The sequence below is a fragment of the Dipodomys ordii genome, unplaced genomic scaffold, assembly GCF_000151885.1.
Source record: "Dipodomys ordii isolate 6190 unplaced genomic scaffold, Dord_2.0 Scaffold242, whole genome shotgun sequence".
NCBI classification, from domain to species: domain Eukaryota; kingdom Metazoa; phylum Chordata; class Mammalia; order Rodentia; family Heteromyidae; genus Dipodomys; species Dipodomys ordii.
Window position 1 is genome coordinate 1852549 of NW_012267458.1, and position 14207 is coordinate 1866755.

Sequence of the window (14207 nt, forward strand, 5' to 3'; positions counted from 1 at the left end):
AAATATGTGTAAGGAATGTAAAAGTAATGCCTTACATTTACTTGTGACTTTAACATTCACAAATTACCTAAACACTCAAAGAAACTACTCATTATTACCCGGATCTCAACATTGCAATTTTGTTATGTAAGGCAGTGTGTCAACTTCAACTCATTACCCTGCCTGGTGTGTGCATTTAGGCCTTTGTGATGTTTTTAGATGGGGAAGTCAATATGTAGCTCAATAAGCTCAAAGCAAGAATAGATGATGGAAATGGTGAAAGAAACCTACATTCACGATGAATTTATAGAATTTCTGTTCCAACACTGGTGCTGTCTCATGAAAAATAAGCAAATTTCTGACTTACTCCACTTTCGTATATATGTGGCTCTGTCTTACAGCTAAGAAGTCTCTCTCTCCCTCCCTCTCTCTCTCCCTCTCCTTCCCACTCTCTTTCTCTCCTCCTTCCCCCTAGAATAATGATTAATTGGATCAATTACAAGGCCACAACTGAAGGGGGATAAGAACTCAGAGAGCCAGGAGGAATGGCTTCCTTTCCTTGCAGGAAACCTGTTGAAACTAGATTCAAAGGATATGTGTTGCTGTCCAAAGCTCAGAGCAGATGCCAGGCACCAGGGAGGTTTGCCACTCACTAATAAGCTAGAAATGTAGGAGGCTGTATCCTTAGGTAAAAGTGAACTGGAAACAGAACTGCTCTTGCATGAAATGGTAGCTCTGTTTTAAATTGCCTGATCAGGATCTCTCCACTTGAAATTTCCTTGAGTTGACTTCAGGTTGACATCACCCAGCAGAAGAAATTGTAAAGTCACTCCAGTAGAATTTACTATAGACTTACACTTTAATTACAATGACCAATGCATTGACATAATTCAGCCTGTAAATTTTGAAAGTGAGAACTAGCAGAAACCCTGACAATAAAAATGATTTCTATAGGATTTCAATGAGTGGTGTTATCAGAAGCAAATTATAAACTCTAAATTTTCACTATTTGAAGAAATACAATGAAGGGTGTAGTCATTTCTGATTCAAAATAAATAAATGGATGCAATTTGGATCCTTGTACAGCAGTAACAGAAAAATGCAATGTACATCCAAAATGTCAAATACTTCAAATAAATTTAAAAAGAAACTTAAGCTGCATACAGTGTTATACACTGTAATCCCAGCAGTCGGGAGGCTGAGGTAGGAAGATCATGAGTTCAAGGTCATTCTGAGCTGCAGATCAAGACTTTGGAGAGAGGGATTTTGAGGAGTTAATGTTACTCAATGAGGAGCGGATAGCCTCCTGGATGAATTAAGACTTCTTCATTGCTCAGTTTTAAATAAATCATTCTTCAATCCTCACATGCCATATAAATTCCTCTCTAAAGTTGATCTGTGTGAAAACTCTTGTTAGAGATCCCATTCTGCCTTTTCTCACCTTCTCACTGACAACCAACTGCCTCCCATTTTATGGAAGGCATAATCTTCAGCCATCTTGAGCTTTGCATGGTAAATTACATCTCAATAGGCAATCTAGAATGTAATGCCTGGCATTGGAACAACTAGCTTCAATAACTGAAACTTAACCAGCTCAGCGTGAAAAATGTATTGCTCAACTTCATCACTGAAAATGTAATAACTTCTAATCACAAAAAATCAATCAATGAATTTCAGTGACATAATTTTCAATGGCCATTTCTATGTTTATATCATATATTTTAAAATACTGGGAAAATTGAAATCAATTTGGTATAAATGTATAAGGTTTCATCTTTACTTAATGGGGCAACTTCCAAATATACTTTATACTTTTACTTAGTAACTTTAAGTCTTATCTCACATAAATTTTACTAAGTAAACAAAGTGCGTATAAGTAAATACATAGGCTATAATTTAAAGTCATTTATAATGTTTTCCTATTTTTCTAAGAAATCGATAAAACAAACGTAATGTCCAAATAACAAATGTTTTCAATGTAGTCAAAATTCTTGGCCTTTTTGTTTCTCTATAAATTTTAGAAACAGATTATCAAATTTCTAAAAGCAAACTTTTAAGACTTTATTGGCAATGTCTTGAATGCATAGGTGAATTCAGAATCATTAATAATTTTGTGTGATAGAATGTTGTACTCTATATACACAATATTACTCTTCTATTATTAAAAGCTTTATTTTGGCACATTAGGATGTTTTCAGTTTTCTTTTCTTTCTTGTTTTGGATTCTGGGGAACCAGTCCTGGGTCTTGAACTCAGAGCTTGGATGCTGTCCCTGAGCCTCTTTGTGTTCAAGGCTAGTGCTCTACCACTTGAGCCACAGTGGTACTTCCAGGTTTTTTGAGTAGTTTACTGGAGATAAGAGTCTCATGGGGACTTTTCTGCCTGGACTGGCTTCAAACCACAATCCTCAGATCTCAGGCTCCTGAATAGCTAGGATTACAGGCATGAGCCACTGTTTTCATTTTTAATGTAGAGGTCTTACAAAACTTGAGGTTAATTATTGGGACATTATATTTTTATGTCTATATATATATATTAATAATATTCAAAACATAGCATCCATTAAATTTTAATTATATTCCAAATTTTGTTGAGTATACATTGATTAATACACATCAGAATAAATCTATGCATACCACTCTTATGTGTACCTGTATGTGTAAATATGTATGTATATATTCACAATGTATAGTTTTGAAATTAGGTCATATTATTATGGTGATGAATAACTGATCAGCAATGGAAAGCAACATTATTTTTATTAAATCTAATATATTCTCCTCTAATCAATATAGCAGTTGGTATCAATATTCAAAAGACATGAAGACCAAAGGGCCATCTGCTTCTCTTGAAATATTGGTTAATTTACCCTGATTAGCATGCCATTTTAAACAACTTTCAAAGAACTCAGCACAGATTGCACAAATTAAAGCTATTTGTATAATGTGGCTTTTGCCATTTTATGACATTTTAAGGTTTAAGATTCTTCTCTGAATAATATTTGCTGTGCCAAATAGATGCCTGAAATTTAAATGTCATATTAACAATATTAATCTACTTGATTTTATGGTGTATTAAGGAATGTTTTTATAAAAATAAACTAGGCTGTCTTTTGCATTCCTGGTATTTCTATGTATCTGAAGTGAGGGCAGAAATTGGTCAGGGTAACTGACTTCATTTCCCTTGAACACGGCAGCAAAGAGCCACATTGGAGAATTCACTCATGAGAGTTTAGTGAGAAATGGAATGTGAGGGAAAATCATGGTTCCTTGTGTAGACTATGGTCAAGCACAGAGACTCAGAATAAACTCAAAGACTAAATTCAAAATCAGTGAGAATTTTCCTTGATTGAATAAGGGAAATGATCAGAACTGTTGAATATCAGAGATCAACCAGTGTTTCCTTCTTTTCCTTCCTTCCTTCCTTCCTTCCTTCCTTCCTTCCTTCCTTCCTTCCTTCCTTCCTTCCTCTCTTCCTCTCTTCCTTCTTCCTTCCTCTCTGTCTCTGTCTCTCTGTGTGTTTATGTGTGTGTGAGTGTATATGCCAGTACTAGGGCTTGAACTCAGGGTCAGGAGCTTTCCCTTGACATTTTTTACTCAAGGTTGGCCCTTGAACTCACAGCTCCACTTCTGGCTCTTTTTTTTTTTTTTGCTAGTTAATTGAAGATAAATTTCATGGACTCTGCTGCCCAGGCTGGTTTCAAACTGTGATTCTCAGATATCAGCCTCCTGAGTAGCTAGGATTACATGGATGAGCCACTAGTGCTGGGCTCAGCAAATATTTCTCTAGAGGGCTCAAGCCTGAAGACTTTAGGTTTTGTGAGTCACATGATCTCTGTCATAGCCACTCAACTCTCCATCACAGTGCCTGGGCTGCCAAGAACAGCACAGAGAGGGTGGTTGTGCTGGCTTTCTGAAATCACTAGTTATTTATACAAGCAGGTTTGAGTGTGGACATTCTGGATTCCTGTTCTAAAGGATCCAAAGTCCTTCAGGGCTTCTCTGTTGTCCCAAGGGTTTAGTCCACTCCCGATATGGGAAAAGAGAAAATGTCAAAGCTTCCTTTCATTTTATTTTTTCCTTGTAGCATTTTTGGTCCATTTGCTACCACATCCTGATCCTGAACGGGATGGCAGCTGCCTGTTAGGCATCAGCTGTTGGGATTCTACCACTGACTTGCAGAGCCTAAGCTGCCGCTGGCCTGCACCCCTCACACGATAGAGCTTTCTCAACTCCATCATCCCATGCCCATTCGTTGTTCCCCAAGCCCAGGGAGACCAATGTTGAGAAGCTCCCATCTTAGTTACATATAGCTCCCAGACAAGTCCCTGATGGACAGACTCAGGTGCTATGGCTTTGGACTGGGACCCCCAAGCCCTGATCCTTTGGGTGAATTTTTCTTGTGAATATTTTGCCTCTTTCTCGTTGGACATGGCTTGTTTGGGGCCAAATTAGGCTACCCACGATATTTTTAACTTCGATTCAATAAGATCAGAATCCGAACTTGGAGCCTCAGTCTTTCTAGGCCAGCCCTCTACCCCTTGATTCACACACCCAATCCCAACCCTTTTGACCTTGGTGCTTCTCCCTCCCCCCAAAATGCAGTCTCCTACTTTTATCTAGACAATGGCTATCAAGCTACCATCTCCCTAGCTATGTCTCCCAAGTAGCTAGGATTACACATGTACTACGCCTGCCTCAAAAAAAAAAATCTTCCCTTTACATATAAAAAGCAGCTGTGGAAAACTGTATGAAAACGTTTCCTAAAGATTATCCTATTCAATATACATTTGCCTGTGGCAACTCTTCAAAGTCAAAACCAGTTCCAAGAGAGCTTATCTATCTATCTATCTATCTATCTATCTATCTATCTATCTATCTATCTATCTATCTATCTATCTGTCTGTCTGTCTGTCTGTCTGTCTGTCTGTCTGTCTGTCTGTCTGTCTGTCTATTTACTTACCTAACTATTTTACCTATGGAATGAACTTGCAGTTCATCTGCATAAAAATAAAATACAGCCATGCTTAAAAGAAACACTCATTTAGGTAGCGGTGAGATCATTTTTCTGGAAGGGCTATGAATACTAAGTTGAATGGGAAGTCAATTTTTCAAAAGACAAAATTGACCCAAACACTTCATATCTCGATTCTTTTAGACTGTCAATGCTGTATTGATATTTAATCTGACAGTGCCTTCAGTTATTGGTTCATAGCACAACTTGCACAATTCACCAATCCATTGAATGTCAGCAAGCTGTGCACATGGGCAAGCTACATGTGCCTGTAGTTAATCAAACTCCAGAATGACTACATGAGAGGGGTTGAAGGATGTCCCTGCCATCATCCTGCCTACAAGCTGTGGGTGGCACCACATTACACAGTGCTGCATAACTTATGCGCAGGCTGCCTTTGTAACCAATTGCGCTACAGTTCAGGGTGATTATAGCTTGAAATCAATTAGACACTGACTGCTTAACCCCCCCCCCCACTCCCACCGAAACTCTTACAAAATCCTTAGTTCTAGTCTGTATTTTTGCACTTTATATACAGTGTAGACAATGCAGAGATTTGTTTGATTATCAGCAACAAGGGCTTCAAGAAAAGTAACTGAGGTAAAACTGGCTGCAAAAGGCAAGAGATTGCTGACTCAGATGGCTGAAACTCAGATAACTGTGTTGAAGCCCTGCTCATGGGGTAATTGAGTTCAGAGACTAAAACCCCTGGGCACTTCTTATCTTATTGTCTAAAATTTCCTGTGTTCATCCTTTCTCCTTACTATAATGTCTTTCTTCGTTCAGCTGAGAAAATATGGTCCTAAGGGGGAGGTTATGATTACATTTGTACAGCCTTGTCGCCAAAAATAGAAGAGGACCCTTTCTTCCTGACCCTAGTTATTAAAATTCCTGCCAAGGAACTCTGGTAGGCTCTTGTTGGTCTTATGGGCATCTCTGGACACCTTCTCTGGCCAGAGAATGTTGGGTAACAGATAGCAGTGGGTGATCACCCCCCATTAGCACTGGGAAATCTGACAAAAGATGTTGCCAAGTCCCAGGACCATAAATTAGTTTGCATTTGAAAGGTAGATCCTCTCTCAGTTCATGTAGACTTGTGAAATTATTATATTTCCTTGAATTGCAGCTTAACAATATACAATTCCATGAAGAGTCCATGAGTTTACATCAATGTTACTTCCACACGTACAGAGATCCTCTGTCATTTGTGACTCTATATGTATATAAAATCAAAATTGTATAACTTTTGTATGTCCAAATAAATTCCAGTGTTAAAATAGCTACTTTGCAAGTATTAACACATAATGCTATCTCACATTAATCACAAGAGATAAAATGTTTAACTCAATAGTTTTCAGATCTTTTGTGTATTTCTGTGAGGTTGAAGTAAGCTAGTAATTCTGTTTCATTTTAAAGTTATACCCTAACTTTAGAGATGACCTTGCCTCCATTCTTTTCATAAGCCATCCTGAACAAACCACAAAAACAGACGTTTCACTGTATTTGATTCTGGTGCCCTGCATCTTGTTTATACATTTTTCTGATTTGGGGAGGGGAAGGGAAATAACAAAATGCTGAAACAAGGATACAGGTTGACTCATTGTAACCATGAGATGTACAAGACACTAGGTTGAAAATGAACTTTTCAACTTCGGGGTGGGGGAGAGGGAGGAGTTGGGGAGGTGGGAAGGGAAGGGATGGTAGGGGAAAAAGAAAGGAGGAGGTAACAATGCTCGATAAGAAATGTACTCATTACCTTACTCATGTTACTGTAGCCTCTCTGTACTGTATCTTTACAATAAAAATATATAATAAAAAAGAAGTCTCACTGATATATGAGGTTAAGAACATGCTTGCCATCAGCTCTTCACACAAAAAAGAAGCTGCATTTATTTATTTTGTTTTAGTACCGGGGCTTGAGCTCAAGGCCAAGGCACTGTACCTGAACTTTTATTTTATTTTTTTTCTCAAAATTGTCACTCTACCACTTGAACCACAAACACCTCCACTTCCAGCTTTTTGGTTGTGAATCATAGAGTCTCACAGACTTTCTTGCTTTGAGCTGAAATTTCAGATCTCTGCTTCCTGAGCTTGAGTCATGGGCAACTGTCAAGGGTTCTTTTTGATTAATCTCTTCTAAAATCAGTTGAACTCTTTCCCTGATTTTTCTTATTCTCAATTAGGAAGCATGATGATTATTAATGTGGGAAAAGAGAAAATGGCAAAGCTTTATTTCAGTTCATGACAGTCAAGTAGAAGAAGTATGTTGACAAATTATAGTTTAGAGTCCCAAATAAAACAGAAGCCCCAGCTCACAGAGTTTGGATAGCTAAGCAGCAGAGACCAAGTGGGTGGATGGATGGATGGAAGAGTCGCACAGGTGGACAGATGTATAGAGATTAAAGTGGACAAGTAACATGGAAAATAATTGAAGCTTTCATAGCCTGAGGACCACTGTAAAAAAAAACAAGTAGGGAAAGTGAATCTTCAGTAGAATTTAGGAGACATTGTGAAATAACATTAAAGAGAGAACAGGTGTGGCTAGACACTGAAATCAGAAAAGGGGAAAATAGAGATGTGCTTTGTTGAAACATATTTCATTGAAGCTCCAGAGAGATGTGATGTGGTTTATACCACGTTAAATAGCCTGGGGTAACAGGAATTAATGTTGGCTGAGTGGAGAATAGGAGGTAAAATGAAAAGATTGGTAGATCATACCACAGAGACTTTACATGCTAGAGTGAAGAACTTAAATACAATTTTCTAGGTCCTAGAGACTTTAGAGTAGTTTCGTTTAAAAAGTCATATAATTAATATTGGGCTTTAGGAGAATTTTTCTGGTACAAAATTATAAGCTTGATCAGAAAAGGGGGATTTGAAGCCATAGTGAGCCATGAAGGTCTTATGATGTCACAGGAATGACAATAAAATTAAGTGACAAGAGTAGAAATGGAGAAGGGAAGGTATGGACAGAAGAAAAAAATAATTTGTCATTGGTCCTATCAATTCTTGGAACCAGAAGAATGAAAGCAGAACATAGAGAATATAAAGTAAAAAGATGTGTGGGGCAAATGAAGGGCAGGTGGTTGGTGTTACAAGAAAAAGTGATTAGAACTGCTAGAATAACATGGACAAAATGCAGAAAAGTAAGGTGTGAATTCATCCTAACCAGAAGAGTGTGTGAGAACGCACAGAAGAAACTAAACATGGCCCTAGACAGGTATGTCTCAAACAAGCTTGTTTGACCAAGTACAGGATGACATTACTCAAGATGCATTGTATTCATCAACGGACGTGTTGAGTTGTACTGCTACTTAAGATAATAAAAATATTTTTTAGAAGATTCAAATACCTGAAGAGTAGTATCAAACTATTGTATGGATCTTTACCCTACCACTGGGCCTCTTCTTACAGTCTAGCTTTGATTGTATGAATAGGACAGTTCGTGAAAATTCAAGGTCATCACCGAAGGAAAGAATAATGCACAACCAATACCTTCACTTGACAATGAGGAATCAGAGACCCTGAGTGAAAATCCAGAGACAATCCAGTGGAAGTCATGAGATTGTGATCGGCTGGATCTAGAACATGATTTCTCATCTCCCAGAACCTTCTCATGGCAATAAAACTTTCCTGCACCACACATCTGTAATTTTTCAGTTCCTGTGAAAGTTTTGCTTTTGCAATATGCAATCAAATCTTACTTTGTCTCCTCAAAATGACTGAAGTAGGCTGGTGCCTGAGAAATATATTGTGCTAAATTAAATATACTCTCTTGTAACCTTAAAGATAAATGTCATGCAAATATCCTAAGGATAAAAAGCTGCCAAGAAACTGTTGATGTTTGACCGTGGACATCTAAAACCAATACAGAAGGAAGTGCCTTCTTCCACTCTTATCTAAGAAGACTGACAGTTTTAATAACAATGTCAAATGCATTTTGGGGGCACATTTTTCCCAGCTATTTGTGCTGTGCAATGCACTATCTTGAAATGTCAGAGCACTGCTTCCCCTCCCCCACCTTGGTGGTGACCTTTTCTATTGAAATGTACTAGAACAAGATTCCTATTGCAATGTTCAAATTCAAATTCAATTGTTTTCATGCTACTACTGTTATAAATAGCTGTAATTAGCATACTTGAAGCAACACTGAACATCTCTGTTCTCTGTTGGTACCAATGTACCAATACATGGTGACTACAGGATGGAGAATAGTTTTTAGTTTGAGAATGCCAAACCTCGCCCCCATGCCTGAGACTCACTGATGACTGTCGTCTCCTCTCCAAATCTGCCTTTACTAGCAAGTTTTTTGTTGCTTTCACAACCGCATCATAAATTTGGTATTTGGTTTTTTAAAGCAGTATGTATCACAAGATGCAATAGCCTGTTTAGGAGAAACAATATCTGGACACAATGTTGAATATGAACTAAACAACTGTGTGGGTGGCGACAGAAGCGAAAAACTGGGAGAGAACAAGGGAAGGGGTGTCATTGTCCAAAAAGAAATAAACTCATTACCTGACTTATGTAACTGTACATCACTTTTTATAATAACAATAAAAACATTTCTTGGGGGGTCCGGTCGTGGGGCCTGAACTCTGGACCTGGGCACTGTCCCTCAGCTCTTCAGCTCAAGGCTAGTGCTCTACCACTTGAGCCACAGCGCCACTTCCAGCTTTTTTCTTTTTGCTTATGTGGTGCTGGGGAATCAAACCCAGGGTCTCAGGCATGCAAGGCAAGCGCTCTACCACTGAGCCACCTTCCCAGCCCCCAATAAAAACATTTTTAAAGAAAGGCAATATAGGAAATTTTGAAGATCACAGAGCTTGTAATGGCCTTCTGGACTCAAATATTTCCATCCTAGAGTTACATTTGTTGTACTCCCATACAATAATCGTTTCTCTCTCCAAGTTTCAGTTTTCTTTACTGTAACATGTGACATAATAGTTCATAAGGATCTTGGAATAATTAAAGAAGATGTGCAAAGTTAAAGAAGATGTACAAAGAGTTTTTCTTTCTCGTTTTCTTTTCCTTTTTATTTAGTGCTGAGGATTAAATTCAGGGCTTTGAGTTTCCTAGGCAAGTGCTCTACTGCTTGAACCACAATTCTTTCACTTTAGAGTCTCATGCTTTAGCCCAGGTCAGCCTCAGAGTATAATCCCTTTGCTTTTACCTCCTCAGAGCAAAGGATTAGGGGTATGCACCAACCACACGCAGCATATGAAAGTGTTTTTAAGTGTTTTCACACATAAGGGTTAAGAATCTATGAATTCACATAAAAACCTACAAGTTCTGTGATAGTAAGAATTATGTCTAGACTTTCCTGCAGTGGATATCAAAGGAAAAACCTGACTCTCACATTGTAAGGAATCCATAATAATTACAGGTAGAGTGGATAGTCCAGTTTCTTCAAGTACTTTTACATACATTGTCAAAATTGAGCCACAAATCATGCCAGATAATGCTAATGTTTCCCACACTATACATATAAGGAAGTTAGAACCCAGAGATATTAAATGACTTGGTCTCAAAAGCAGAGGCAAATTATTATATATCCTCAGGTGTTCTGATCCCAACTAGCATACTTTTCTAATCCAAGCTTTCACTTACTTTTCAATCTCTAAATCCTGAATACAAGAGTTTTTATAGATAAACCATGGAAGCTGAGTGCTGGTGGCTCATGCCTGTAACCCTAGCTACTCAGGAAACTGAGATCTGAGGATCTCAGTTCAAATCCAGTCTAGTAGGAAAACCTATTAGATTTTTTTTTAATCCCTAATTACCAAAAAGGCTGGAAGTAGAGTTGTAGTTCAAGTGGTAAAGTACTAGACTCGAACACAAAAATCTCATGGATAGCATCTAGGGCCTGAGTTCAAGTCTCAAGACCAGGAAAGACAGACAGACAGACAGACAGACAGACAGACAGACACACACACACACACACACACACACACACACACACACACACGGAAATCACTGTTCTATTCACATCACTGCATTATTTGAGCATGAAAGTTAAAGTTGGTAACATATATCAAACTGATATATCAATACAAGTCATTATTATTGCGTTTAGTGAAGGAATCTATGACAAAGTTGGGTTGTTGTATGAGATGATGCAACATTTTTGCTGTTGTTTGTTGTGGGGTTGAACTCAGGGCCTGGGAGGGAGCTGTCCCTGAGCTTTTCTGCTTAAGGCTCTAGCACGCTACCACTTTGAGCCACAAGTCTACTTCCAGTTTGTTTTTTGTATGTTTGTTTTTTTCTTTTTTTTTCTGTTTTTTTTTAAGGTGGCTAATCGGAGATAAGAGTCTTATGGCTGTTCTTGCCCCAAGCTGGCTTTGAATCACAATCCTCACATCCCAGCCTCCTAAGTAGCTAGGATTCCAGGTGTGAGTCATCAGAACGTAGTCTCATGTAACTATTAAAAAATTAAAATTTAAAGGCAAGAGAAAAGGAAGGAAAATCTGGGTTAAGGAGGGTTGATGGATTTGCAATAGGAAAGGTTTTGAATTCCTGATTCCCAACAATGCTGGCAGATCAAGGAGGGAAAGATTTTTTTCTGACATTGCAATGATCTCTTGTGTTGTCAGCCTGTATCAAGGTGTATCTCTTATATATTGTCACATGTGGTTGATAATGAAACTAGAAAGATACAATCTTTCTCCTTTTTGTTTCAATTTCCCTTAAAAACATTGTGTTCCCATGGTCATACATTGTTGCTTGACTTAGAATTTTTCTAATTTGCTTTTTAACAACACCAGATATCACAAACTTTGTTGATGTACCAAGAAAGTTGAAAAACAGAAGTAATGCCCCCAATGCACAAAGTAACTTCATTAGTTATATGGTGGTGCAACTGGTAATTATCAGAATCAACCAAAATTGTTGAGCACAGAGTATGTGGAAAACAGATGGTGCATGATTTTATTGGCCTATTTATTAATTTTTTTAATTTTTGGAGCAGGGTTTTACCTTGTAGCTCAGGCTGACCTTGAACTCACTGTAGCTCAGGTTACTCTTGAACTCTCAATCATCCTTCTTCTGCCTCCTACCTACTGAGGTTGCATACCTATAGCCAAACTCCTCCACTTGTATCATTTAGCATAATTGATCTATTCATTTCTTCACAAACATTTACTGACCACAATGCTACCAAACTCATTCTATGAGACTTAACACTCAAACTCTTAGGAACACAACAATCTCACACCTGTAATCCTAGCTACTCAGCAGACTGAGCTCTGAGGAACATGGTTCAAAGACAGTCTGGCAGGAAAGTCTGTGAGATTCTTATCTCCAATTAAGAGGTAGAGTGCCGGCCTGAAGCAAAAAGGCTAAGATACAATGCTCAGGCTCTGAATATGAGCTATTAACCAGTCTGCTTGATGAACATGGATGAAAATAATCTTAATTAAGCATTCATAAACTGTTTTTAACAACAGATTAATATCATGCAGTTATCTAGTTGGTTTTATTCCAGCAATGTAAGGGAAGTTCAACATATACAATTCAATCAATGTAATGTAGCACATAATAAATGACAAAACCACAGGTCATTTCAATAGAAATAGAAGAATACTGTGACAAAATTCAGCTTTCTTTTGTGGTATAAGCTCTGAAGAAATGAGAAATAAAAGGAATGTATGTCATCATAATAAAGGCTATGTGTAATAAACTTATAACCAACATCATACTAAATGGTGAAAAACTGAAATTATTTCCTCTAAATTTAGGAATGTGACAAAGATGTCTACTTTCTCCACTCCCATTCAACCTACTACTTGAATTTCTAGACAGAGCAATACAGCAATAAAAATAATAAAATTACATTTGAAAAATTATTAAATCATGATAAGTTCTACAGTATGAAATAAAATAACATGAAAGAATAAAGAATAACAGAAAATTATACAAAGTGAAGTAAGCCAGGCCCAAAGAAATATAGGTCCCATGGTTTCCCTTATTTGCAATAACTAGTGTACATCTAGGATAATCTTACCAGATAAGTAGAAAAGGGCAAAAGCTGTGCACATATGACCATATAAGATGATGCTAAGTGAAATGAACCCCAAGATAGGGACACAAGAGGTATTTTCTTTGTTGCTGTTGCTTTTAAAGTACTTATAAGGTACTATGTGATTTCTTTTGTATGTTCTTCTCCCATGGTATAACCCCTGTTTTCACTGTATTTGATTCCGGTTTCCTGAATCTTGTATATACATTTCTCTAATTTAGGGAGGGGAAGGGAAATAACAAAATGCTGAAACAAGGATACAGGTTGGCCCATTGTAACAATGAGACATACAAGACACTATGTTGAAACAATGAGATGTACAAGTTATTATGTCAAAAAATGAACTTTACAACTTTGGTGTGGAGGAGGGGTGGTGGGGAGGATTGGGTGGCGGGGTAGGGGGGGAGAATGGGAAGGAATAGGAAGGGAAAACAAAGGAGGAGGCCACAATGCTTGATAAGAAATGTACTCATTATCTTGCCCATGTAATTGTAACCCCTTGGTACATTATTTTCATAAAAAAAGAGAGAGACTATGTTGAAAACGAACTTTACAACTTGGGGGAGGAGGGAAAAGTTGAAGATGTGGGAAGGGGGAAGGGATGGTAGGGGAAAAACAAAGGAAGGGGTAACAATGCTCTGGAGGAAATGTACTTGCTCATGTAATGTACACTCATGTACACTTACTCATGTAACTGTAACCCCTCTGTACAGTATCTTTACAATAAAAAAATATATTAACAAAAAATAATGGAGGCCTGAGGTTATAAATGCCACTTAGACATTCTGTCATAGACAACTGCACTGAAGTTCTAAAATTAGCAGCTAAAATTAGAGAAGCTACAATTGGAGCAAAGGCTTGAATTAAGTGAGGAGTTATCCATGAAGTGTAGGTACTAACGAGTCATGAACAAATAAAGCCTAAGCTCAAATGCCCTGAAGCAGTGAGAAGCTAGACTCAATTGGAAATGAGATCAGAGACCCAACTGCCACCATCAGGCAGGCTCCAAGGAAAAGATGAAGAACTTGGGTTTTCTAGTCAACACCCTGTAGAGTTCCTAGTCAGGAAAATGACAGAATTTGATTTTTCAAAGCATCATGCTGATTATGGTATAAGAAATGGATTATAAATTGTGCACATGGCAAGGGAGGAAGGTTGGAGAAGAATTTGGAAGTAATTAATCCTCCAAAGCCAGGCAA